At 39.6% G+C, this 25,779-nt stretch overlaps 1 pseudogene; it reads left to right on the top strand.

The window, feature by feature from the left end:
* The first annotated feature begins 5,873 nt into the window (after positions 1 to 5,873).
* LOC117529104 lies at positions 5,874 to 12,711 on the top strand (annotated as a pseudogene).
* Positions 12,712 to 25,779: the final 13,068 nt, after the last annotated feature.

Genomic DNA, 25,779 nt, shown 5'->3' with positions numbered 1-25,779 from the left:
TCATGAAGTGAAAGATGGAACATACCATCTTTTCACTGAATTAAATATTCATTCCATTGAAAGAATGGAAAAACAGTTATTTGTTTTATATAATGGCTAAGATACATCCTTGTCATTTGATATTTTATTAATTTATAAACAACAGAAAAGGAACTTACATTTTGGTGTTCCACTGGTGCTTAACAGTTCAACATGAACTTTAAATTGTCCAAAATTGAGACAATGTAGTCTGTGATGCCTTGCACTGACTTTGTGTACTTCCAGAAAAAAAAGAAAAAAAAAATTCATGTAATTCCTCAGTCCAGCAAAAAAATCAAAAATTTGTCCAGCTTTTCATCCTAACAGCTCTTCATGCCTCCAGATGGCTTACAGCATAGTGGATTTGTTTTTGTGTGTGTGTATGTGTGTGTTAGAATAATTAGCATCATCAATTAGCAACTTCAAATTGTTGTCCACTAACAAAACAAACAAGACGTTTAGCTAAACACCGCCCCTGTAGTGTGAGTGCACGCGGTGGTCAGGGCATGCAATAGCACATTTCATATAGCACCAAAATTGCACACTAAAAAAAGAACTATTGCACGGTCAATGAATCACAATGGCAAATTGTATGAATAAGCCATGTCATCTGACAGGAAACCCACAAATCAAATGACAAGGATCCACTCAGCCGTTATATAAACTACATTATTTGATTGTCCATAAAGATTCCAAAAAGGTATAGTTTGGATTATCTGTGACTGAATGTTCTGGAGTTATGAGGTAAAAACAGCAAGAAGGGTGACAAAGGTCAGTTTCAGTTTGTATTTGGGTCAAAAGTTAAAGCTGCTCCCATTGTGGTAAAAAGTGATGCAAATTATTGGTTGAGCAAATACGACTAATAATGGAATAGATGGGTAATAGAACAGTTTTAACTGTATTGAATGCTTGGTCTCCAAAGTAAAAGGTCAAACAAGATCAATGTCCATTGGATTCTATGACATGTGACATATGTGAACACTAAACATGACACATGGTGCAAACTATTCCTTTTTAAAGCAACGTTACAGAGACTCAAAGTGTCCACCTCAAACAGCAGGACTAACAGAGATCCAGATCTGATGAATTATTACAACCCATCGCCCCCCCCCCCCCCCCCCTTTTTTTTTTGGACAGGGGTCAGTGTGTAATCTCTGCACTTAAACTCAGTTCTGCACACAATCAAAAATGTCTTGTTGTGATGTGTGAGTGGAAAGGTCGACTGTAAGCATTTCTCTTCAGCACTGTCAGAGTATCAACCATCTTATCCACCATCTTTATCTCACTTCCTCCCTCTCTCTCTCTCTCTCTCTCACACACACACACACACAACTTTCTTCTTGTGTGTGTGCATGTTTCTCTTTTGTGCATCTCCACAAACATGCCAAATAAGAAACTTGTTCGTGGAAAGGAAGCAGCACTCAATTTAAACCTCACCCGCTGGGATTATGGGATTAAAGAGAATGGACAGATTTGGTGCATCAAACGCAAGCCTCTCTTTGTTTGTTGGTTTGTTTTAAATGATTTTGCCTTTTATTTTTCTATGCAAAAAAACCGTGTGCTGACTGACACCAGAGATGAGTGAAGTAAACATCAGCTTTACTAACCCTGACGTGTGCACAGCTCCCGTGCAGACCGCCGCCTCTCTGCGATTCATTCATTCATATGACAACATGAAGACTGGGGATTGGGGGTGATGGGGGAATGACTGAATGACTAAGGGTGACATCAGCGTTGAGTCTCTCCCAGCCAATCACCTCACAGCCCCATCTTGTGACTCCGCCCTCCCACACCTCTCCCTTGTTGCTACGGCAGCAGCTCCATCCCATCTGTGCAGGGCATTGTTTGGGTTGGACATATGTGGTGTGGTCTGAGCTGTAATCATGATTTTCTGTAGAAATAATCCCCCACCACACACACACACACACACACACACACACACACACACCTCCTTCATTTCACTCTGGTTCTCTTTCATCCCATCATCTTCCCCATCCGACCCCTTTTCCTTCGTTGTCTGCTTCCCTTCCACCTCTTTCTGCGAAACCCTTTCATTCATGTTTTTTCTTTGCCACTGCTGCAAAACAAACAAAAAACAAAACAAAACAAAAAACCAGCACATACATTTCTGTGCACTGTACCACAGTTTCTTCTTTTATTTCATATCTACTTTGTGTTTCTCTCTCTCTAATCAAAATAACACAGCTTTCCATGCATATTTGCACAATTTGCACAGGAGGATCCTGCAAGTGTCTTGGAAAATTCTTAATTTTAATACAAACAAGATGCAAGACTTTTAAAAATGTGCTGGATCAAAGCATTAATTGTCTGAAAACCACATTTTTGTATCATTATTGATTTTTTTCCCCCATCACCTACAATGAAGTATTTGTGCAATACCTGTGAAATTACTGCAAAATTTGCTCATTTCAGTTTTTGATGTTGCTTGAATTTGTGCAGGAAAAGGTGTGGCTCTGTGTTTTTATTCAGACCTGCAGATTTTCCATGTGATAAAGCTGGATGTCAAACAACAACTTGCTGTCACGTGTAACAATAAATCCTGCACAGTTTCAGGATTGAGCACGAAGGTTTCTGGCCTAAATAAGACTTTTTGAGTACAGATAAACATGCATTGCTCAGTGCGTCCATCCATTTTCTATGCCGGCTTACTCCAAATTGAGGGTTGCGGGGGGGCTGGTGCCTATCCCAGCAGTCATAGGGCGTGAGGCGGGGTTCACCCTGGACAGGACGCCAGTCTGTCGCAGGGCCACTCAGTGCATGAGATACTGAAATAGCACTTTATTTTAGTCTGCTTCTTCCTCTTTTAGCTCTTTTTTGTTTCATATTTATCTCCAACCTCACTGCTACTTCTCTGCTCCCATAACCATGGAAATTAGATCCACAATCAAATACCTGACCGCATCCAGTCAGAGTGGGAAAGGAAAATGCAAATGATGCTTCCGTTTGCGTGGGTTTTTAATCCTACATACAGCAGGATGCATGTACAGTACATGCACAAAATAGCCCTCATTCACTCCAACACAAGCTGAATCTCACTGAAACAAATTCTATTTCATTCAATATTACAAAGAATAAAATGTTTAAAATTACAAGAGAACTATGTATCACTGCTGTGCTGGAGGACTAATCCCCAAACACCATTCGACATTTGACCATATAAAAATATTAAAAAACGTAAGTGTCAAAGCTGTTGTACCATGTCAGGTTTTTTTTTTTTTTTTTTTAATCAATCTGGATTGTTAAATATACTTGTGAAAATTAACAATATTCCTCATTTTAATTATTTATTTTATATTCTTACTGGTTCAGGATTACACTTTTAGTTTAATCTCAGATAAAATAAGTCAAGGTTAGCTTTGAACTTGTCCAAGGTCTGTGTCTCAAGAATGACCCATGTGAATTTAAAGACTGGTAGTAACAGGACTGGACTTACGCTGAGCACAGACAGACAGACAGACACACGGACGGACGAAAAGCCTTCACAATACCTAATGACCATATTTGATGGCCTTGGGTAAAAATGACACCTTCAGAGATTTAAATTGCACTTGTAAATTAAAAACACAGAAATGTGAGACCAACTTCAAGTGCTTCATTTGGAAACACAAATGAGTGAACTTTTTATCCAAATTAACTTAGTGAATCATGTTTATGCCAATTTTAACTTGATTTAGACAAAATTAATCTGTCACAAATTAAGCATTTTCTTTGATTCCACAATTATTACTGTTTATTTATTTCCAGTGTAGAAAGTTGAATCAGCACTGATTTCATCAGCACCACGGAGCCAGATGGAAAAACTCCAGGACCGACTTCCGATCAGGTCAGGTCCGGGAGCACACACTGGCGCCACGCATCACCACCTCCACCACACCACACAACCCCCAACTGGTTCATGCCAACCTCTCCAAAGCAATCATCAGTCAGCTGCAGCCTGGTGAGAAGTGGTCGTGTCCATCTCCCGTCACTGGCCGGTCCTCAACACTGAGGTCCTATACCGCGTATACATTACAAAAGTGCCACCTTCGGGAGCTGTCCGCCATTGCGAAATGGGGCAAAAAGTGACCAGTCACTAGGGCCACCACTAACAACTTTTCCCTCAATTGGTTGATTGATCTAAATGATAAAGTTTCTTCAAAGGTAGGTTCTAACATAGTGCTTCAAGAACTCTCTGTCTTAATGACTCTGATCCTTCTGTCACTGGGAACTTTTATTAACCTCATGAGTACCAGAGTCCGACTCCTCTGCAGCCGACACTATTCTTGTAAAACTGGAGCCAAGCCGACCAACTCAAGGCACACATGCAGCAATCAGGCTGAGCTGGAGTCTCTCTTTACAGCACGGTGGTTGGCCGCTGTCTTTTTAATGTACTTTAGAAATAAAAGTTGAGTTGGAGTCACTAACCGGAGCGATGAAGAGTATAAACGTAACAGTATAAATATTGTAAATCAGTGCATCAGCTTAAAAATTAATCAAGAGATGGATGTTGAATATCCTGGAAAAATGTAAAAGACTAAAACTAATGAACACGTCTTTTGTGGCACTGCAGCATGCTGCTGTTTAAATTCAATAATTACAAGCTGCACATTGTCGTGATTGGCAGTGAGTCTGTTTCAACATTCCAGTATGCTGAAACAGACCCCATTTGGTAATGGTGGCACTGGAAGTAGGTGGTCAGGTGATGACTCAACCCTCTCCTTCTCTCTGTCTCTGGTCTACACAAAACAAAACTCAACACTGTGCTCTGTTTAATGCTGAGTGTTAAAACAACACTTAAGATTTAAAATAAATTCTGAAATGTTTGAGATTTTAAACAGTGCAGGTTTCACCGTGTTTGGGTTTAAATCCACAGAATAAGGGCATAAAAGGCAGAGTTGTGTATAAGTTGGTTGATAACATGAGCCTTTCACTAACATCAGTATCTGCGTTACAGTTTACAGAAAAACATTTTGGCTGTTGGAAATGCATGGTTGGGACCCCATCACCCCTTGGTCACAATAGTCACAAGAGATAGAGGCAACAAGACCAGCTGCCATTCATTATCAAATGAAAGGGGGCATTTTACAGCAACAAGACACAAATAGTCACTACGGTGCCATCGGGGCGGGGCCAAAATAGACAAAACCTCTATATTATGCAAATGAGGGATGCAACACTGTGACTGTCAATCAAAGTGAAGGCGGCGTGAGGTATAATGGTTGGTTATTGGTTCTGTTTGTAGTTATTTATCATAAAGTTTGAATTTAAACTGTAAAACATCAAACCTCTGACATTTCTTTATCAGGTGGGTTTGTTAACAAAATATTAGGAATCATTTCCATTTTTTAATGGATATATTAGCAGATATATCTGTACTGTAATTAGTTTTTCACCCCAATACCAGTATCAGCCCCAAAATCCATATCTGGCGCTAAAGGGCATATTTTATAACGTATCTTCTCATGACCTTAACATGGAGAAACTGGAGGGCAAAGGTCACGCTTTTACTTTCCAAATTATTTTCACATAAACCTGATTGTGGACGTGAACTGGTTAAAGTGTCCACACTCCACTTTACTCCACACAGACGCTCCATCTCGATCCTCCTTCATTGACTTTTTTTTAATGAATGAACAGCAGAGGAAGAAAGAGGACGGAGAACTGGACGCTTCGTGATTGGCTGTCCATCAGTTGACGTCACCTACGCTGACGCGCAGCGCCCATTCATTAAAAAAGGAAAAAAAAAAAAAAAAAAAACAGAAAAGAAACAATCCGGTGGAGAAACGCGGACAAAGGGGTGGACCGGAGAGCGCGTACAATAATGTGCTCCCCCGGAGAGAAGATGCACAGATAGACGGAGAGGCGCAAAGGCGGGAGGAAGGGGATCCACGCGTGGATCTTTGGAGAGATTCTACACACGAAGCAGACGCGCGATGGAGGATCTGTGCGACATGGACTGCACGGTGCTGAAGCGGCTCCTGAAGGACGACGGCGCCAAGTGCCTGCTGCTGGACTGCCGCTCCTTCCTCGCCTTCAGCGCGGGTCACATCCGCGGCGCCGTCAACGCGCGCTGCAACACCATCGTGCGCCGCAGAGCCAAAGGATCCGCGCTCAGCGTGGACAGATCTTGGCCGGGGACGAGGAGGTCCGGGCTCGGCTCCGCTCCGGGCTCTACTCCGCCGCGGTGCTGTTACGACGAGAGGACGCCGGAGTGCGAGGCGGTAAGGACGACAGCACCATCATGCTGGTGTTCAACGCGCTGTGCGGGGACTCCTGCGGCACGCGCGTGTACCTGCTCAAAGGTACGCGCCACGCGCTTGAGTTATCGTTTAATATGCGGCTGTGGCTCGGGCCGAAAAACTCACCGAGAGCTCTTCGAATCAATGCCAGACGTCTATACGTCATAAAGGCCGTTTGCTTTTGTACGCCGCCAACGCACATATTCAAAATGTCTCGTGAGGGGCAATAAGTGTAAAGTCTCAAACACTAAATTTCAGATGGGATTGAGATTTATTTAAATAATCTGAGCAGCTCCTCCATGACATTACTGATAAGACTAATCATGGCTATTTCTCCAAATTTTCACCCCACAGGTTGAGCTGTGTCAGGGTTCAAGGACACTAGTCCCCACTTGGGGATCAAACCCACCACCCTTTCAAGGCAACCACCTTCGCCACTGAGCTGTAGTTAACCCAAAAATGTATTAATATTTTCTGATATAACACGCAGGTACAATTTTTATTTTAAAGAGGTGTACAAAATAACATAACTCAGAACCAATAATCAATTTTTTTGAAAGGTAATACTGTCAGTTTTCTATGAACAGTTAAATAATTTTCAAGACAGCTGCCAGTTTTTCATCAGATAGCAAACATACTTTTAATTGTGCATTTTCTCTTTTTGCTTGCATTGCTTCGGGGTCAGTCTGCTGCTGTGTACAGCATCATGTAGTGCAAACGTGAATACGATTCAGTATATTGTGATACAAATGTTTGGTTATACATCGTGAAACTGAACATGTGGCACGATTGAGTAAAGTGACATAAGCATTTTACGTAAAATTTTAAAATGTTGCAGTGGTTATAATGCATTATACACGTCTTATGTCCACTCTGGTTCAAAATGTCATGAAGTGATGTTTTCATCCCTAATATTCCACCTTCCGGTTCTGCAGGTTTGCTTCAAATCTTCATGCTTTTTATTGAAGGATAAAAATGGTTATTTTTAGTATATTGTGTAAAAAGCATTATTTCCTCTTGCACTTTACCTCGTACACTTCCCCACTGGTGTGTGTGTGTTTCTTTTTTTTTTGCACATATGCTGCAAAACTTATTGGATTCTGTTGCAAAGCAGAATCACCCTCATCACGCTAATGAAAACCTGTCAGCTTTTTCTTCTTCTTTTTTTTTAATGCACACTGCTAAGTGATGAGGGTAATGTTGACTCGACTATGGGGATTTGTAAGAAACGTCTGGATGGGAAGCAGTAATAAATCTCTAATCAAAAGCACACGTAACCACCATACTGTATTTTTCCTGCAGGAAACCAAAGCTGCTGTAGCTTTTTAATTTATTATTTTATTAATGAGCATCAAAAAGCACATTCAGGAACATGTGCATTTTTATTAAATATATTTCCCAGAAGATCTGAGGTGCAGAATGGATATTAACGAAAGATCTGTAACTGCAAAAAGCAGTCACAGTTGCTCAGATGTCAGTTTTATGTCAGATTGTGGAGGAGGAAATCACACACTGATCCTTTCACGCTCTTTTTCTTTCTAGGTGGATACGACCGTTTTTTCTCAGAGTATCCAGAGTTCTGTTTGAAGACCAAATCGTTACCGTCCCTCAGCAGCCAGTCCAGTGTGGACTCTGCCTGCTCGTCGTGTGGGACGCCGCACCATGACCAGGTACGAGACGAGTGACAGGAAGTGACAGTGAATCAGAATCCTGTTCACTCAGTCAGACTGTGCACACGCAGAAGCTGCTTCTGAGCAGAACACCACTGTGGTTGTCCATGTCATCACATCAGTTTTTCATTTTTAGACAGAAAAAAAAAAAATCCTTAAAGCTGTAGATGGATTTTATAAATACTTGTGTCGGGGTGTAAATACCCTAAAAACCATGCATGCAGAAATGTATGCCTGAGACTGCTGTTCTTGAACTTAGTGACATATGTGACAGCTGTGCACCGTAAGACACGCCCACTTTGCTGGTCTGTGCTCCAGAAGACACGCCCACATGGTCTATGGGAGAAAGATGGAGCACAGCAGCTTTTTTCCACTTAAAGTGATGTCACGTCATATTGGGAAGCATCACGCCGGTGTCGGAGGAGGGTTCTAACATAACGCCTTTTATTTTATTTTATTTTACTTTTTGTTTGTAAGGAAGGTACAAACACCAATTACATTTTGCTGATGAGTCATCAGTGGCTTCTGAAATACTATAAACATGATTTTCTACCATCTAGAAAATGACTGCAGGGCTGCAATTAAAACTGTTTAATTATTAGTAATTATGAATGCCTTCATTTTCATTTTGAGTAATGTGTCCTTCAAACATGTTACAAAATGGGAAAATAATAATAACAAAGGATTGTAGTTCCTTTAGCTGAAGTTGTTGCTTTTAAATTGTTTGCACAAAAAACAAAAACCGTTGAAGCTCATTTGAAAATCGAGAACATTCAGTTATGTGACAAACCTTTTCAACTTATAAGCTGTTCTGAATAATTTTTCTGTTCTACTTAAATGCTTATGTCACTTGTTGTGAGTTTAATGAGCTAATGCCAACATCTGCATGAACTCGTTTTGGCACCAGTGCACGCAAAACTCTTCTTAAAAAAAACATCAACAACAAAAAAAAAAAAACACTATTAAATATCACTGATGGCATTAATAGGTCAGGCTAAAAGTGATTTTAAAATATTCTTTAGTACAATTAACCAACTTATGTTACATAAATATGTAGGAAAAAAGTGATTCATTTTTGTAGATATCTTCTCAAAAGATCTAAATTATTCCTTAATGCCGCGTTAAAGTGCATTGTTAATTATTCTGCCCTGGAATATACTAAAAAAAACAGCAGAATAAAATTCAGTTGCTGTATAAGGTGGTGGTTCAGTGTCTTACGACAGAGGTCAGCAGGACAACAGCCGGTCCGCTGGTTTGAAGGCTGTGATTTTTTTTTTTTGGGGGGGGGGGGGGGGGGGTGCATGTGTCTTGCATGGCATGTGTTTGCAGAATGAAGTGGTGCACTCACTGCTGGAAATATTTTGGGCCAAAATATTAGGTACAGCATTTAAATGAACTCTCACTCACTTTCCCCTCCCCCTCTCCTGACATGACATCACTATGAGATCATATATGGATCATTTTCTTATGTGGGGGTTATCAGCATCAATAACTGAATGCTAATGCCGCATAGTGGAGCAGACGCCATGAGATATTCATCATCATCAGATCAACCTGTATGAAAATGCTTGTGCTGTAAAATATCCAGACTTTTAATTCCCTTTAATGCAAGAATCATGTTAAAATCTGCAGTTAAAAACATCTGTTAATGCCATAAGAAAACACTGCAGTTTAACTTTTTATTTTTACAGTGAAGACTGGTAGAGCATCATTTTAGGCTTTTTTGATTGTGTGTCTTTTTTAAACTTATTTTTCTCCCTTTTTTGCATGATCATATCAACCTTTATACTGACTGAAGTGACTTTTGTTCTTTATGCAAATCTATATTGTAATACCTAAGTGGCCTCTGTGTGTGCATGCGTGTGTATGGCTTTGATCACGGCGAAACCGGGGAGAGCTGACATTTGCTGTTTGGCATGCTTATGTATTTTGGGTCAAGGATGAACACTGCAAAAATGGAAAGTTGATAGAACAAATATTTTTTTTGAGAATTTAGCAATTTTAGCTAACCAGTAAACAATGGACATTGCGCTGCAATGGACCATGGGAGTTTGGGTTTTGGGGGTTTAAATGTTATTGTGCTTCATTTTAGTTTAACAGTGTTGTTAGTGTAAATAATTTATTGTGTTTTTGTAGTTCATTTGGTTTAGTCAGTTTAGTTAAATGTTATGTTGCTGTTACCATGACTGACTTTTAGTTAAATGTTATGTTGCTGTTACCATGACTGACTTAAGTGTCATGCTCCCAGTACCATAAGTGAAAAGTGTAGTGCTTTTAATGTCTTCTGCCACAATCTCTGTCAAATTAAAAGTGCCTGTTTACAGCATAATGCAGAAAAGACAAAAAGCTCTGTGTGCGTGCGTGTGCATGTATGTAATTTTAATCATGCACAAACTAGGGAGAGCGGACATTTGCTGTTTAGTATGTTTATGTATTTTTTAGGTCAAGGATGAACGGCGCCAAAACCAAATGTTGATAGGACAAATATTTTTAGAGAAGCTACATATATTAGCCAACAACAATGAACAATGGACATTGATACGTACATTCTGGACTCACACCCCAATCCAGCAGGGGCAGTAAATCATCTATATATTAAAAGCGTGAATGTGTGCGTGGTTTTATTTAGTAAGTTCAGTGCAAGTACATAATATAATTGCAAACACATTAAAAATACATGGATGACACAAGAAAGTGAATACACTTATTTCCATTGTGGTCCATTTAAAAAACAAATGACAAAGAAGTAAAAATAAAATAAGAGCAATTGGAGATTTCTGACATCCACCAATCTGGATCGTCTCCAAAATTCAGTGGGGTCTTCCATGCCCTAATATGTATCTGTGGCTCAAATTTGGTGAGAATCTGTTTAGTAGTTTTGATGTAAAGCCTATAAAGTGAACCTTGCAGAATCTGGATTTGGCTCAACTCCAAAAATTAATGAAGTCTTCCATGGCCTAATATGTATCTGTGGTGAAAATTTCGTCAAAATGTGTGCAGTAGTTTTGACGTAATCTTGCTAACAGACAGACAGACAAATAAATGCCGATTATTTTATTACGTCCTTGGCAGATGTAATAATAGTGTGTATAGGATAACAAGAACCTACACAATTTATAAATACATTAAGACAGTAAATTAACATAAAAAATTATGTAATTAACAGGAAGAAAAAGTGTCGAGCTCTTCTTTTAAAAATTATTGAGGTCAAAGGTTCTAAAAGCATTCTAGACTCACACCATTCTAACTCAGTATAGAAACTTTGTACAATTTATTACCACCCTTGAAAAATGTCAGCTACCTATTTTATAAACATGACCCAATCTAAAGCCTGTGGATCCCCACGGGCAACGTGCTAGTTAAGATTTTAATTAAACTTTTCAGAAACATTTAATTTTGTTAAATCCAAAAAAATTTTGAGTAGCACATATCTATGGAAAAAAAAAAAAAAAAAAAAAAATCACAAAAGATTTTTTGAAATGTACATTAACTTTTTTTTTATATATATTTTCACAAATAGCACAGAATATTAGTGGAAAACATAACTTCAAGGAAGTGAAAGCTGAATTACGATGGGACAGGTTTTTATTTGGAAGGTGACTTTACTTTTATTTTTAGTAGTAAATAAATAAATAAATAAATAATCCAGTAATTTGTTTTTAATAGTCTCTGAAAGATTGATTGAATAAATAAATAAATAAATAATCCAGTAATTTGTTTTTAATAGTCTCTGAAAGAAAAAAATCTAACTGGAAAACAATCACATGTGCAATACTGCACATGAGAAAAATCTGATACAAATGTAGAATTAAATTTTTCTTTTTCTTTAAAACTGATCAGCTGATATGAGTTCCTGCAAGATCGGGTCGTTGATTCCATGTGGAATAATTGTGCTTCCGCCACAAACTCATAAAGTAAAAGGTCCCGTAATAAATGGTCCAGAATGAATCAAAAACTTAATAAGCTCCTTCTGTTTAACTGTGGCTATAATTATTATTCAACTTAAATTGCAGCTGAAGTTGAATTAGCTTTTTGGGTTCGATAGAGTGAAGATTCCGGTTTTGCTCGAGAAAGAGCTTGTTTGTGGAATTAAGACAGAATCCCCCCAAAAAAGGATTAATTACTAAATGAGGAACCGACAAGTACAACTATATCTTCATTAGACATCGTTTTCTGAAGCAACTCAAATCTGGCACTAGTTTGTACCAGCTTAAAAAAAAAAACAACAAAAAAACCCCTTGCAATTTAGTCATTGTACTTGTACGACAGGTCAAGATACCAAATTCTTGTGATTCTATTTTTTAATGGTATTTGGATTGAAGAAATTATGTCACCCTCTGCCTTATTTTTAAATGTTATGGCTCTTTACACTCCAAAATGTAAGTGAAAAACTGTATTGTGTGTGTGTGTTACATAGCAGCCCTACGAGTGGAAACTTATTCTCCTTATTGAAACTGAAGAATGAATTTGCCGACCGCCTGACGTATACGAAGAGTCGTTTATTAAAAAATTTATTAACGAAGCAATAACTGATCTTCCCTCTGTCTGTTTTCCAGGGCGGCCCAGTTGAGATCCTTCCTTTTCTCTATCTCGGCAGTGCCCTCCACGCCTCCAAGAAGGAGGTGCTGGATGCCATAGGAATCTCCGCCCTGCTGAACGTGTCGTCTGACTGTCCCAACCATTTTGAGGGGGCGTACCAGTATAAATGCATCCCTGTGGAGGACAATCACAAGGAGGACATCAGCTCCTGGTTCCTGGAGGCCATCGAGTTCATAGGTCAGTGAGTCTGTTTTTACGTTGCGCCCGTCAGTGCTAATTAACGTATGTGAAGAGTCGTTTACTTTGTGGTACCTGCCCAAAAAATGTAAAATTTCAGGAAAATGAATTGGCAACAAATTTAGGGATTCTCAGATAACTATGGTCATAAAACACTAAATTCACTGGACAAAAGCTTCTACTTGTAGTTAAAGATTTGAAATGGTTATTTCAGGAACAAAACAAGCCAACGCCTCACATTAGCTTTTGGAAAATCTGTCTTGTTTTTTTGCCCTGTAGCTTAAAAACAAAACAAAAACCTTCATTGTCGCCTACGTGAGTGTTTGTTCCTTGCATGTGACACACTCTTCAGGCACGGAAATGCCAGCCTGTTGCCATGGTTAAAAGCTGACGTGGCCACTGTCCCATCAGTCACATTTTCTGCTGTTGAACTGAAGTGAAGGACTTTAAAATTTAAAGCCCTTCCAGGCACAACATCACTGGGAAGTGAGGAAGTAACGTTTTAGGCCAGAGGCTATCTTGAGTTTTATTCAGGATGATCACGGCATCATAAAATGTCGAGCTTGAGCTCATTTTGTTCTCAGAAAGATAAGGTTTCCAGATTACAACCCTACATTGCCAGAAATATGGTACTTTCCAGGTGTACTGAGCGAGTCCACAGGATGCTCAGGTTTCGAGGTGTTAATGCATTCCTCCCCCTTTTTTTAATATTGATAAATGTTTACGGTGATTTCCTAAACTTTCTTTTGTTTTGAACTATGAGACTGTGATTTCCCAAAACTGAAAATGAAAATTGATATGATTATTATAAAACAGCGGGGACAAGAGGCATCAAAATGAAATGAGAAAATACTTCTTGTCAGGCTTTCTGGACTTGGTTCAGTGCGTGCCTCTGTGTGTGTGTGTGTGTGTAACCAGAGTCTGACTCATCCTCTGTTACAGACGCTGAGATGGACTGACCCAAAATTTCAGACAGAGCAGATGTAGCAGTGTGTATTGATGTTAATTAATCGATGTTTGGTTTTTGAAGCAATAATGTGATGAATCACTAAAGCCGCAATTCACGGTTGTTTTCAGCGGCAGTTAGTTTATCAATCACTCCATGAAAATAGAGGCTACATTAATCAAAGATGCAGCTTGAAGCTTTTTTTGAAAAAACAAAAATATTCTGTTGGTTTTACCGCAGCGTTAATCAATAATCACGCCCAACTATCATGTGAGCAACGTGATTTCTAACTGTGGTCAAATATGACTTATAACAAAAAAAGAACCAAAACAAAAAAACAAAACGTGGTTAACTAGCAAAACCTGAAATGTCCAAGCATTTGTAAATGAGACAAAATTTTTAAGAGATTCTTTTTTCTATTTGATTAGTTAATGAAGTGTGTTCTACTTGAAATATTTTTTATGCTGTAATGTGAAAATGATGTTGAAAAAATGTGCTCTGTGGACAGACTAAATACTAAATCAGTTTGAAAATGTTAAAGGATGAAGCTTCTTTTTTCAGAACATTTACCATATTGTTCCCAATGACTACACTGATTAGAAAACATTTTTTGGAAAAGGACTTTCTGAAAACAGACTCATTTTCTTTTAATAAAGAAATGCTTTTATTTCAAAATAAAGCTAATGAATGCACATTCATGGGTAGCACCTCATTTCTTTTTTCAACCACATACTGACACACTGCCAGTTTAAGCTTTTCTGACTGCTCTTTTTTTGAGCATGTGATCTAAAAATACACTCTCACAGACCACATTTCTTGGTTGCTTGAGAGTTGTTTGATGGCTCTGCTGCAGTTCTCACCATGATCTTAAAGTTTGCTTCATAACTTCTCAGTAGTAGTTAACGTTATCCAGTTTTATTTTCAACCTCGCTGGGAGGCACATTTGTTTTGCAGTTATTTTACACCATCTGCTTTTGTGAATGCGTATGATGTAAAAATCAGCATCCTGAATATAAGACAAGCCCATTTTTTCAGGTTTTTTCCAAGAAAGAAAAAAACAACTAATTGGGAATAATAACATTAAGAAAACACCAAGAATGACTGAATTTAACAACAATGACAAGCCAGGGGGTGGAAACTTGAATATCTTGGAGTTCCTTCATATTAATTAAGAAATAAAGTATGTTAAATCTGTCTGGAGTAGGCACTTCTCAAAAACTGAGTATGTGCAAGGAGGAGACAACTCTGAAGTAGTGACAGGCTGCTGTGGCTGTGATTAGACAAACTGGGCATTGAGCAATTCATGTCAGTTCTGTTGCTTCACCAGTTTCATCTTCCTGGTGGAGTAGAGCAGAGGAGAACTTTAATACAAAAACAGATCAGATTTAGGCTCGAGCTGCCCATGTCCCACCAGGCAAGCAGTTGGAAGCCTTTTTGACTCCGTTACCCCTTAGAGCTTTGTGATGTCATAAACTAACACCTTCAGATCCTCTCTCTTTGCGTTGCTTCCTCACAGTTCCAATAAGGTAAGGATGCGAGTGAGGGAGGAAGGAGGCAGTCCAGACAAGGCACCTGTATCCTTCTGACCTTTGCGTTTTCTCTCTCTCCTCAGACTCTGTACGGCAGCTGTTTTTTTTCTACCACATAAGCAGCGCCATGTGCTGCACCTGGCACTGTTCCTGCTCAATGGACACTGGCGCACCAGGTTTGTGTACGCCTGCCCGTAGGCGCAATGTTTTGTGCACTAATTTAAAACTGTTTCATGCTGTTTTGCTGTTTTCATCCAAACTTCGCACTATGTGAAGGGACCATGAAAGGCTGAAAGAAATGAAAGGTGGTAAAAGTGTGTTAATGTAACTTATGAAGCCACTGCAGGTTTTATTTCCTCTTCAGGATTTTTTTTTTTTTTTTTTTTTTTTGTTCTTTGATTTCTGCTGTGATGTTTTCTAATTATTTTCTCTTTGTTCATCTATGTGTGTGTTTTTGTGCTGATTGTTCTGACAGTTCCCTGATTACAGTCACGTCTCGTGTTCTGTATTACTCACAAACTGGCTTTTCTTTTTCTTTTTTTGTGTGGAGTTGACAGCAATGATCCGCAGAGCTTCTGAGGGTTACTGGGAAACGTAAACTTAATGGTGAATTTTATTGATTCTTCTTAAAGTTGTCATTTTTTTTGCTTTTCTTTGAAGGTTTTGAGCAAATTCACCCACCCCCAAAAGACCCCTTGTAACAGTTAAAAGCTGTTCATATATTTTTTTGGTCAGTTTTCATATTTGTAGATTTCCTCTTTTCCAAAGGGAAACTGACTTCTCTGCAGCGTTTTGTGCTGATACAAATCCTGCATCACGTAACTAAGTAAACTTTATTTAAGTGAAAATAACTGCTGGTACAAATTTCTTAGACATTATAAATGGTGCCATTTTTTTCTGTCAAATTCTACATTTTGGTCAAAATTCTGAGAAAGTTAAAATGTCTGTGGTACTGTAATGTTAAGTCAACAGTTGCCCTAAAACGTCAATGTTTTTAGATGAAAAATGATGCAAATGTAAGTTGTTTTGTTTGTATACAAAGGCTGATTTAAAGAGAGACTTGACAGAATAGAGAAACCAGTGAGACAAAGCATGATGAGAACATAAAACAACAGTTAAAACCGTAACAAAAGCAAAATGGCAAATAAATAAAAGAAAACCCTGTGGAGAAGGATTAAGGATCAACAGGAAAAAAAAATGAGTAATGTATGAATGAGAAACAACAGTTAATACTATTAAAAAAATAAAACTACGGTATTAAATAATAAAAACAAAGTAGAAATGATCAAAGTCTAACAGAAAAAATAAAATGCATGAATAAATGAAAAAAAGTCTAAATAATGTAATTAAAAGGATTAAGCGATTGCTTGCCTAAAAAGGTGCATCAGAAAATTTCCTTTGAATTATTTACCCGTTGCACCGAGAAAACAAAGTGCCGCGTGTCCGTTTTTCTTCATCTTTATGATTCATGGGAAAAATGACCAAAGGTCAAGTACTTTTAGGCTCAAAAGTATCTATCCTGATTTTACTAATCCTGGGTTTAGGCTGTTGGTTTAATTTCTAATGTAGAGTTTGCAACTGTTTCTTTAAAAATGTAAGATTTTTTTCTTCCTTTGAGTAAAATAGAAAATAACAGCGAGTGTGTTAAAGGTCAAAAATGTAGCAACACGCGATGTCACTCAGTCACGCTGTGTCAGACGGCGATAACGGCTTCATTCTTCTGCAGAGGAAGAGGAAAATGTTTGTCTCGTTAGCTGTCCAAGCAGTTGGGCAATTTGACTTGTGGAAATGCACACAGGAAATTCACTCTTAAAATGTGACCATGTCACATTAACAAGGACACGCCGCTTCCTCTCCCCCCCCACCGCGTCCTCCCCTTCACACATGGAAACAACACATAGGTCTGCGGGTCGTAGGATGCCAGGCTCAACTTTGTGTTTAAAGATGCTGCCGATTGTTGGCACATTTTACCATTAAACATAAGCAGACGGCACTGTGTTGGACTCAACGGACGTTTGCCTCTACTGCAAAATATGGCTGAAGAAGTAAAGCAATGTGTTGTACCACATTATTTGCTTGATCATAAAGATTCTAAAAAGGTATAGTTTGGACTATATGACTGAATGTAATGAAGTTATGGGGTAAAAACAGCAAAAATGGCGACAAAGGTCGATTTCATTTTGTACAGGGGTCAAAAGTTGAAGTTGCTTAAATTTTGGTACAAACTGATGAAAATTATAGGCCGAGTTCATAGGATTTTAAAAACTAGTTTGCACCATCTGTCGTGTTTAGTTATCATGTTCTGGGGTAACATATGTCACATGCCACAGAATCCAATGGACGTCGACATTGTTTGTCCTTTACTTTGGTGACCAAACATTCAACACAATCACAATTAATCCTACTAACTCAACCAATAATTTGCTTTTTTTCTTTCTTTTTTTTTTTTTTATCAAAATTGGAACAACTTTAACTTTTCACCCAAATACAAATTGCCATAACTCCAAAACATTCAGTCATAGATAGTCAAACTATACCTTTTTTATTATCTTTATGATCAGATAAATGACATGGTGTACTTTTCAATACAATTGGGGCATTTATTTTATTATTTTGACCCCTGTGGGTCATTAAAGGTCAGCTCCAGGATGCCTCTATGTCTGATAATAAACTTCATGGCATATCCCGAAAATCTGGTGCTTTTCTCACAAAATGCACAATAGCATCTCTATCTATGGGTTTAGCTGGTGCACTCAATGTCCTAATTAGTGAGGCTCTGTTTTATAGAAAATTGGCATCGACTTGATCCCTGATTCATGAGCCTGATTGCTTCATGAAGCAGCAATGAATCGTTTCATCTCGCCGCCGCTCCTTCAGACTGACATGCAGCGTCTTAACATCACACATTACAATGCCGCGTTAATGTGCTCATGCAGTCTGAAGCATTCAAACCTCAACACTGATCACGAGAAGCGAGTGAAGGGGTTAAAAACCTCATGTGAATGCATGAGTGGAGAAGATGTCCCCTCACAAAGTCCTCTGTCTGGACGTCCACACGTCTCTGTGTACAGTAGTGTTCAGAATAATAGTAGTGCTATGTGACTAAAAAGATTAATCCAGGTTTTGAGTATATTTCTTATTGTTACATGGGAAACAAGGTATCAGTAGATTCAGTAGATTCTCACAAATCTAACAAGACCAAGCATTCATGATATGCACACTCTTAAGGCTATGAAATTAGGCTATTAGTAAAAAAAGTAGAAAAGGGGGTGTTCACAATAGTAGCGTCAAACTCAAAACTATTATGTTCAAACTGCTTTTTTAGCAATCCTGTGAATCACTAAACTAGTATTTAGTTGTATAACCACAGTTTTTCATGATTTCTTCACATCTGCGAGGCATTAATTTTGTTGGTTTGGAAGCAAGATTTTGCTCGTTTACTAGTGTGCTTGGGGTCATTGTCTTGTTGAAACACCCATTTCAAGGGCATGTCCTCTTCAGCATAAGGCAACATGACCTTTTCAAGTATTTTGACATATTCAAACTGATCCATGATACCTGGTATGCGATATATAGGCCCAACACCATAGTAGGAGAAACATGCCCATATCATGATGCTTGCACCACCATGCTTCACTGTCTTCACTGTGTACTGTGGCTTGAATTCAGAGTTTGGGGGTCATCTCACAAACTGTCTGCAGCCCTTGGACCCAAAAAGAACAATTTTACTCTCATCAGTCCACAAAATATTCCTCCATTTCTCTTTAGGCCAGTTGATATGTTCTTTGGCAAATTGTAACCTCTTCTGCACGTCTTTTATTTAACAGAGGGACTTTGCGGGGGATTCTTGCACATAAATTAGCTTCACACAGGCATCTTCTAACTGTCACAGCACTTACAGGTAACTCCAGACTGTCTTTGATCATCCTGGAGCTGATCAATGGGTGAGCCTTTGCCATTCTGGTTATTCTTCTATCAATTTTGACGGTTGTCTTCCGTTTTCTTCCTGTCTCTGTTTTTTTTTTTTTTTTTTTTTTGTCCATTTTAAAGCATTGGAGATCATTGTAGATGAACAGCCTATAATTTTTTGCACCTGCGTATAGTTTTCCCCTCTCCAATCAACTTTTTAATCAAACTACGCTGTTCTTCTGAACAATGTCTTGAACATCCCATTTTCCTCAGGCTTTCAAAGAGAAAAGCATGTTCAACAGGTGCTGGCTTCATCCTTAAATAGGGGACACCTGTTTGTTCCACAAAATTGAAGAACTCACTGACTGAATGCCACACTACTATTATTGTGAACACCCCCTTTTCTACTTTTTTTTCACTAATAGTGCAATTTCATAGCCTTAAGAGTGTGCATATCATGAATGCTTGGTCTTGTTGAAATTTGTGAGAATCTACTGAATCTACTGGTACCTTGTTTCCCATGTAACAATAAGAAATATACTCAAAACCTGGATTAATCTTTTAGTCACATAGCACTACTATTATTCTGAACACTACTGTAAATCTGTCAGCAGCAGCCTGCAGACACTGAACTGGGTTATGACAGGAAGGAACTTCCTCCAGACGATCATGAGCTTCTCACTGCTGGTTTCATCAACAAAAAACAATATTTGCATTGTGTGATGTTTGAGACAGATGAGTGTTGAACGTGAATGTCCGGCTGCACATATCCTCTGGCCTTACAAATGTTTTTAAGACACAACACGTTTTGAATATGCTCGTCATCTCTCCCTGCACTGCTTTGACTATTCAAAACATCCTGAGGTATTTGAATGAGGTAGAGTACGTTGCCATGGTGAAGCGCTTTAGCACGTTAGCCATCATAAAGCTAAAACAAAACAATGGTGCGTAAATCGATAGCGTCAGATCTGGAGCGCACAGTTAAAAATGGAGAACATAGTGCGAGAAGGAGAGTTAAGATGTTTAAATTGACCAAATCCAGCAGGTGGCGCCATCCCACAGCACAGACTTAAACTCACTGTGCTTTAAATGCAGCGTCTGCATGATTTTTACACAAAACCTATAATGGTTTCTGGAGGACACCAGTTCACACAGGTTGTGGGCGGGCTGGAATGCGTCTTGTTGGATGTTAATGTGTCTTCTGCAGACAACAGGAGGTGAAGATGCCGTCCAGGTCAGGTAGCCGGTGATTTATGGCGTTCTGTACAGTCTCGATGATTCTCTACAGGGCCTTTTTTTAAATCAGCTGCAGAACTGATGCGCACACCAGAATGCCGTGTGTGAGGATGCTGTGACAGAATGACACTAGGAGCTGCTGCAACAGGTTTACCTTCCTGAGAGTTCTCAGGAAGTACATCAGGTTTGAGCCTTCTTGATTGGCGCTGTGATGTTTGTGGTCCAGGAGAGGTCCTCTGTGTGAAACTGTTCTCCCTCTCCCCATTGATGTGCAGTCGTAAATGGATATCCTGCTTCTTCCTGAAACCAATTGAATTGTTTTGTTCTTTGATGTTACGAGGGATGATTGAGAGGTTTGGAGCCTGACCCAGCAAATGTTTGGTGTGGTTCTCCATCTTTTGCCTTCTGAGAATCCAACATTTCTCAGCATTGTACCCAGCGAGTCAAAACATCACACATTCTCTGGAATGTTTTTTCTCAGATTTCCGAAGATAGAGAACAACACCCTACTTTTTCTTGGTCAGGCTCAAAACTTCACAATCACTTCTCAGAAGAGTCAAACCTGCAGGTTTGAGGCTGAGTGTGACATGGCTGGGATGAGGATCAACACCTCCAAATTTGAGACCATGATCTTCTGTTGGAAAAGAGTGGATTGTCCCCTTCGGGTCAGGGGAGAGTTACTGCCCCAAGTGGAGGAGTTTAAGTATCTCGGGGTCTTGTTCACAAGTCGAGGTAAGTTGGAGCATGAGATCAATAGATCGATTGGTTGCGGCATTAGATGTTTTACGGACGCTGTACTGATCCATTGTGGTGAAGAAGCTGAGCCAGAAGGAGACTCTCTATTTACCATTTGATTTTAGCTCCTATCCCCACCTATGGTCATGAACTTTGGGTAATGACCAAAAGGTTGCGGGCACAAGCGGCGGAAATGAGATTCCTCCGTTGGGTATCTGTGCTTACATTCCGGGACAGGGCAAGAAACTCAACTATCCAGGAGGGACTCTGAGTAGAGTCGCTGCTTTGTCGCATTGAAAGGAGCTGGCTGAAGTAATTTGGACACCTGGTGAGGATGCCCCCTGGTCACCTCCCTATGCAGGTCTTCCAGTCATGTCCAACTGGGAGGAGACCCCGGGGAAGACCCAGAACATGTCAGAGGGATTATATCTCCAGCTGGCTTGGGAACACCTCGGGATCTCTCAGGAAGGGTTACAGGACTTGGCCAAGGATAGGTAAGTGTGAGATGAGCTGTTTGGTCTGCTACCACTGCGAGCCAACCCAGCAGAAAATGAATGAATGAATATTAAGAGTCAGGTTATTCTCTGTGCACCACTCTGTCAGCCTCTTCACCTCCTCTCTGTAGGCAGACTTGTCACTCGTCACTCTTGGTTGTCAACCCCACATCGGTTGTGTCGTCTGTGAATTTAACTGGTATTGGTGTTACAAAATGAAACAGTCATACGTGAACATAGAGGAACGGGCTCAGCACGCAGCTCTGTGGGACTCCTATGCTGAGTATCAGAGTGGAAAAGCAAAACTGACCCAACCTAACTGATTATCAGCTCACTAACTGATGCATGCATCATTGATGGAGACAGAACAAGACTGGTTTTAACTAATGCTTTGTTGCACAAATGCAAAATATCCCAAAACAAAAATCACAATTTAAATTACCAATGCCTAGTCTAGATCTGGTCTGCAGACCAAATTACAAACTTAGTTCTTCTGTATTGGACCAAGAAAGTACAGGTATTCGATTGACCCGATCACCTCAGCAAGTGAGTCAAAAATGATCAGGACATTTAAGTTGAGAGGTGCTCATCTGTAAAACCACTTGAGGTGATCGGTAGAAAAGAAAATCTGGACTCATGTCCCTTCATGGCACATGGTCGCCCACTGTGATCTATCCTATGGCAGAAACTGAAACATTGAGTCACGCTTTTGTGTAAAATTGACCCTTTTTTAATACAGTTTATCATGAAATCATACAAGATCCTGACAGCTATCTTTAGAGTTCCTCCGGTTTTGACTGGAACTCAAACATTTGATCATATTACCCAGTGCCAGCTTATCCCTGTTGACTTTCTGTTCATGCGAATTTAAAAATTTAAGCTTTTGTTGTTGACCTTCAGCATACTGATGGCACAGTCTTCTATGGCCGAGTGGGTTCAGCTGTATACGGTGGACCTTGCCCACTAATCACAGGGGGCCAGACTGTAGTACATCCCTAAAGTTTGGGGAGGAAAAAAATAAGTGTATGAATTGTGTTCTGATGCCTTGAAATAGTCAATCTACTGAAATTAACTTGAGTTTGAAGTTTTTAGAATGAGACTTAAGACTGTTGTGTTATTGGCAATAGTCACTGATGTTTGGTCATTTTTAACGACAAATCAACAAAGCTGGAACATTAGGTTTTCATTCTGTCTGGACATCCATCTTTAAACTCTTCATTTTCCCACAATAATTAAAGAACACCTCGTCTGACTGAAACCATTCCTTGGTGGAAAATTGGGGAAGTTTTGAATTTGAAGTATCCTTTCAAATATGGAGGTACATGCACCACATATCAAGTGTAAACCAGTCATCTATCTCTATGCAAATTCAATTTATTTCAATTCATGTATTTGTATATGCCAAATCACAACATTGCTGCCTCAAGGCACTTCACACGAATAAGTCTAACCCAGGGGTAGGCAACCTGTTCCAGAAAGAGCATGAGGGTGCAGGTTTTCTTTGGTGAGTTCAATGATTAACTGATTCCATCTGCTCAAAGTGATATTAATCAGTAAATCACCTGGTGGAGTCAGTGGCTGCAAAGAAAACCTGCACCCTCATGGCTCTTTCTGGAACAGGTTGCCTACCCTGGTCTAACCCTATCCCGAGCAAGACACAGGTGACAGTGTTGGTGTTACTTGAGAGGAAACCTCAAGCAGACCAGACGCAGAGGGGTGAAGATGCAAATAGACAATATGCCATCTTTAAAGCATCAGTCTTTTAGTACAGAAATCATTTCCAGACTTATCACCTCTACTATTAAATCATACATCAACTTAACATACGATCAAGGGCATATACCACACTTTTGTGTTTTCAATTTATTATAATGTTAAATGTTTTATACACTTAATTTGACTGTGATTTTAAAATGTTTCTTGTTGAAATTATAATGTGAATCACTCTGTGCGTGACTTTGAAAGTAGAAACAAGTTATGTTTAAATTATACAATTTATTGTTCTGTGGCGGCAGAATTTGACTTTCATAGAAAAAATGGTTGCATTTGCTGCTCCTTTTTATTTACATCTTTTTGGTATTTTTGCACAAATCTCAATTTCTATCTCCTTTTTCAAAAGGTCCCGTTGTGAATTTATGTTTTTCAGGCTACAAGGTTTCTAAAAGTTCATTCTTGAGTAAACTGTCAGTCTGTCTCTCTGATGTGAGCCATCAGGAGCGGAAGGAAACACGGGCCAAATATGGAGCTCACAGTTGACTCTGTAACTAGTGGGCGGAAATGTATACTCAGAACGCCTCGGGGTGTTGGCAGAGTCAATATGTTGATCATTTGAAGTGATGACATGCTGCTGGTGACTCATGGAGCGACTGTGGTGAGTTAATAAGTAAAGTAAACAGTTCAGTGAAGCACGCCGTTAACTACAACACTCAGAAGTTTAGAACAGTGGGTAAGATGTTTCAGTCAGACACCGGAAATAAAAGCCTATCTGCCAAAGCAAGAAATACCTCATCATTTCTGACCTGTCCCAAAATGTCAAGCTTTCAATTCCGGGCAAAGTTCAAACTCTCGCCAAGTTTTATTAAAATCTGGGACCTGCAAGCAAACAGGCAAAATTATTACTGATGTGGCATGAATGTATTCCACCTCATGAGAATGATACGGGTCCTGGATGCAGTCAAACGTGGGGGCCCCATTGGCCTTCTCCAGCTGCTGAGGTCCTTAACACTGAGGCACTCCCTGCGTTCTGGATCAGAGAAAGGTGTGGTTCCACATGTGGCAGATGTGGTGATGTGCGGCACCAGAGCATGCTCCCAGACCTGACCTTATGATGACAAACACCAAAAAAATTAAGTTAATGCTCAATACGAGAACAATAGAAACCCAACAATGTCTGCATCAACACCTAAATTACATAATTAAACTTTCATATTGATAGCAGTAATGCTCTAAAAACTTAAAAGATGTCACAAGGCTGCAAAACCCTGCAGGAAGGTAAAAGTAAGTCCCTTTGGCTTCTCCCTTGTTTCATTTGGGGTCACCACAACACATTCGAGGTGGATCTGCATGTTGATTTGGCACATGTTTTATGCTGGACGCCCTTCCTGACGCAACACCACATCATATGGAGAATGGACAAGGGTGGCCTAGAACCAGGAACCTTCCGCCCTGGCAGCAAGCACACTTACCTGCTTGGCCACCACCCCACAACACCACAGAAAGGATTTTGTATGAATTTAACTGGGAAAGAAAGGGTAAGGGAGCTGTCAGACAGGCATGCAGTGAATGCAGTGAGAGTGTTCCTGCACAAACTGTCAGGATCTCAGAGCAGAACCGGCTGGACACAAATGCAGGACTCAAAAGGTAAGTTCAAAAGACTTTACTCGTTTAACAGGCAGGGTTTGGTTCACAGGATAGCAGGAAAAGAAAAGCAACAGTGTCCAAAACATGAGACGATAAGCGAGGTCAAAACACAAGCAAAAAAACTGTACATGGCAAGACATGACTGAGGAGACTATAGGACACTGTGAAAAAGGGCTGGAAACACTGGCATGGAGCACAAACAATCTGGCGGTGACAAGAGGGAAACATGCAGCTTAAATAACAGGTGTGACAAGGGAAAGTCAGACACAGGTGCAGGGAAACGAGCAGGCAGGGGCGTGGCACACAAACAGGACCAGACCACCCAAACCAAGCTAACAGAAAAACAGTAATGTGCAGGCATAAAATACTGACCAGACAAAAGAAAACCCCACACATGAAATAAACACCACAACATAAAGATCCCCACACACCCCCACCATGACACAAACTCTTATTTTGTGATTCTTTAACACTGGTTACATTCTAAAACTCAGGTTACACTGGGTAAGGAGACATCTCCAACAAGTCACCGTAATCCTTTAACCTTTGTTAATATAATAATCATTGGCGTTTATTTATTTGTCCATCTGTCTGTTAGCAGGATTACATCAAACCTACTGCACAGATTTTGATGAAATTTTCACCACAGATACATATTAGGTCATGGAAGACGCCATTAAATTTTGGGGGTGATCCAGATCTGGATTCTGGATCAAGATTTAACTTTAGTCTTTAAAAGATTACGTCAAAACGACTTCACAAATTCTCATCAAATTTGCACCACGGATAGATACTGGGGCAAGAAAGACCACTGAATTTGGGAGGTGATCTGGCTCTGGATTCCGGCTCAGGATTTGACTTTATGGG

The sequence above is a fragment of the Thalassophryne amazonica genome, chromosome 17 (assembly GCF_902500255.1).
Source record: "Thalassophryne amazonica chromosome 17, fThaAma1.1, whole genome shotgun sequence".
NCBI classification, from domain to species: domain Eukaryota; kingdom Metazoa; phylum Chordata; class Actinopteri; order Batrachoidiformes; family Batrachoididae; genus Thalassophryne; species Thalassophryne amazonica.
Note: the sequence above shows the minus strand (reverse complement) of the source record. Positions and strands in the feature narration are given on the sequence as shown.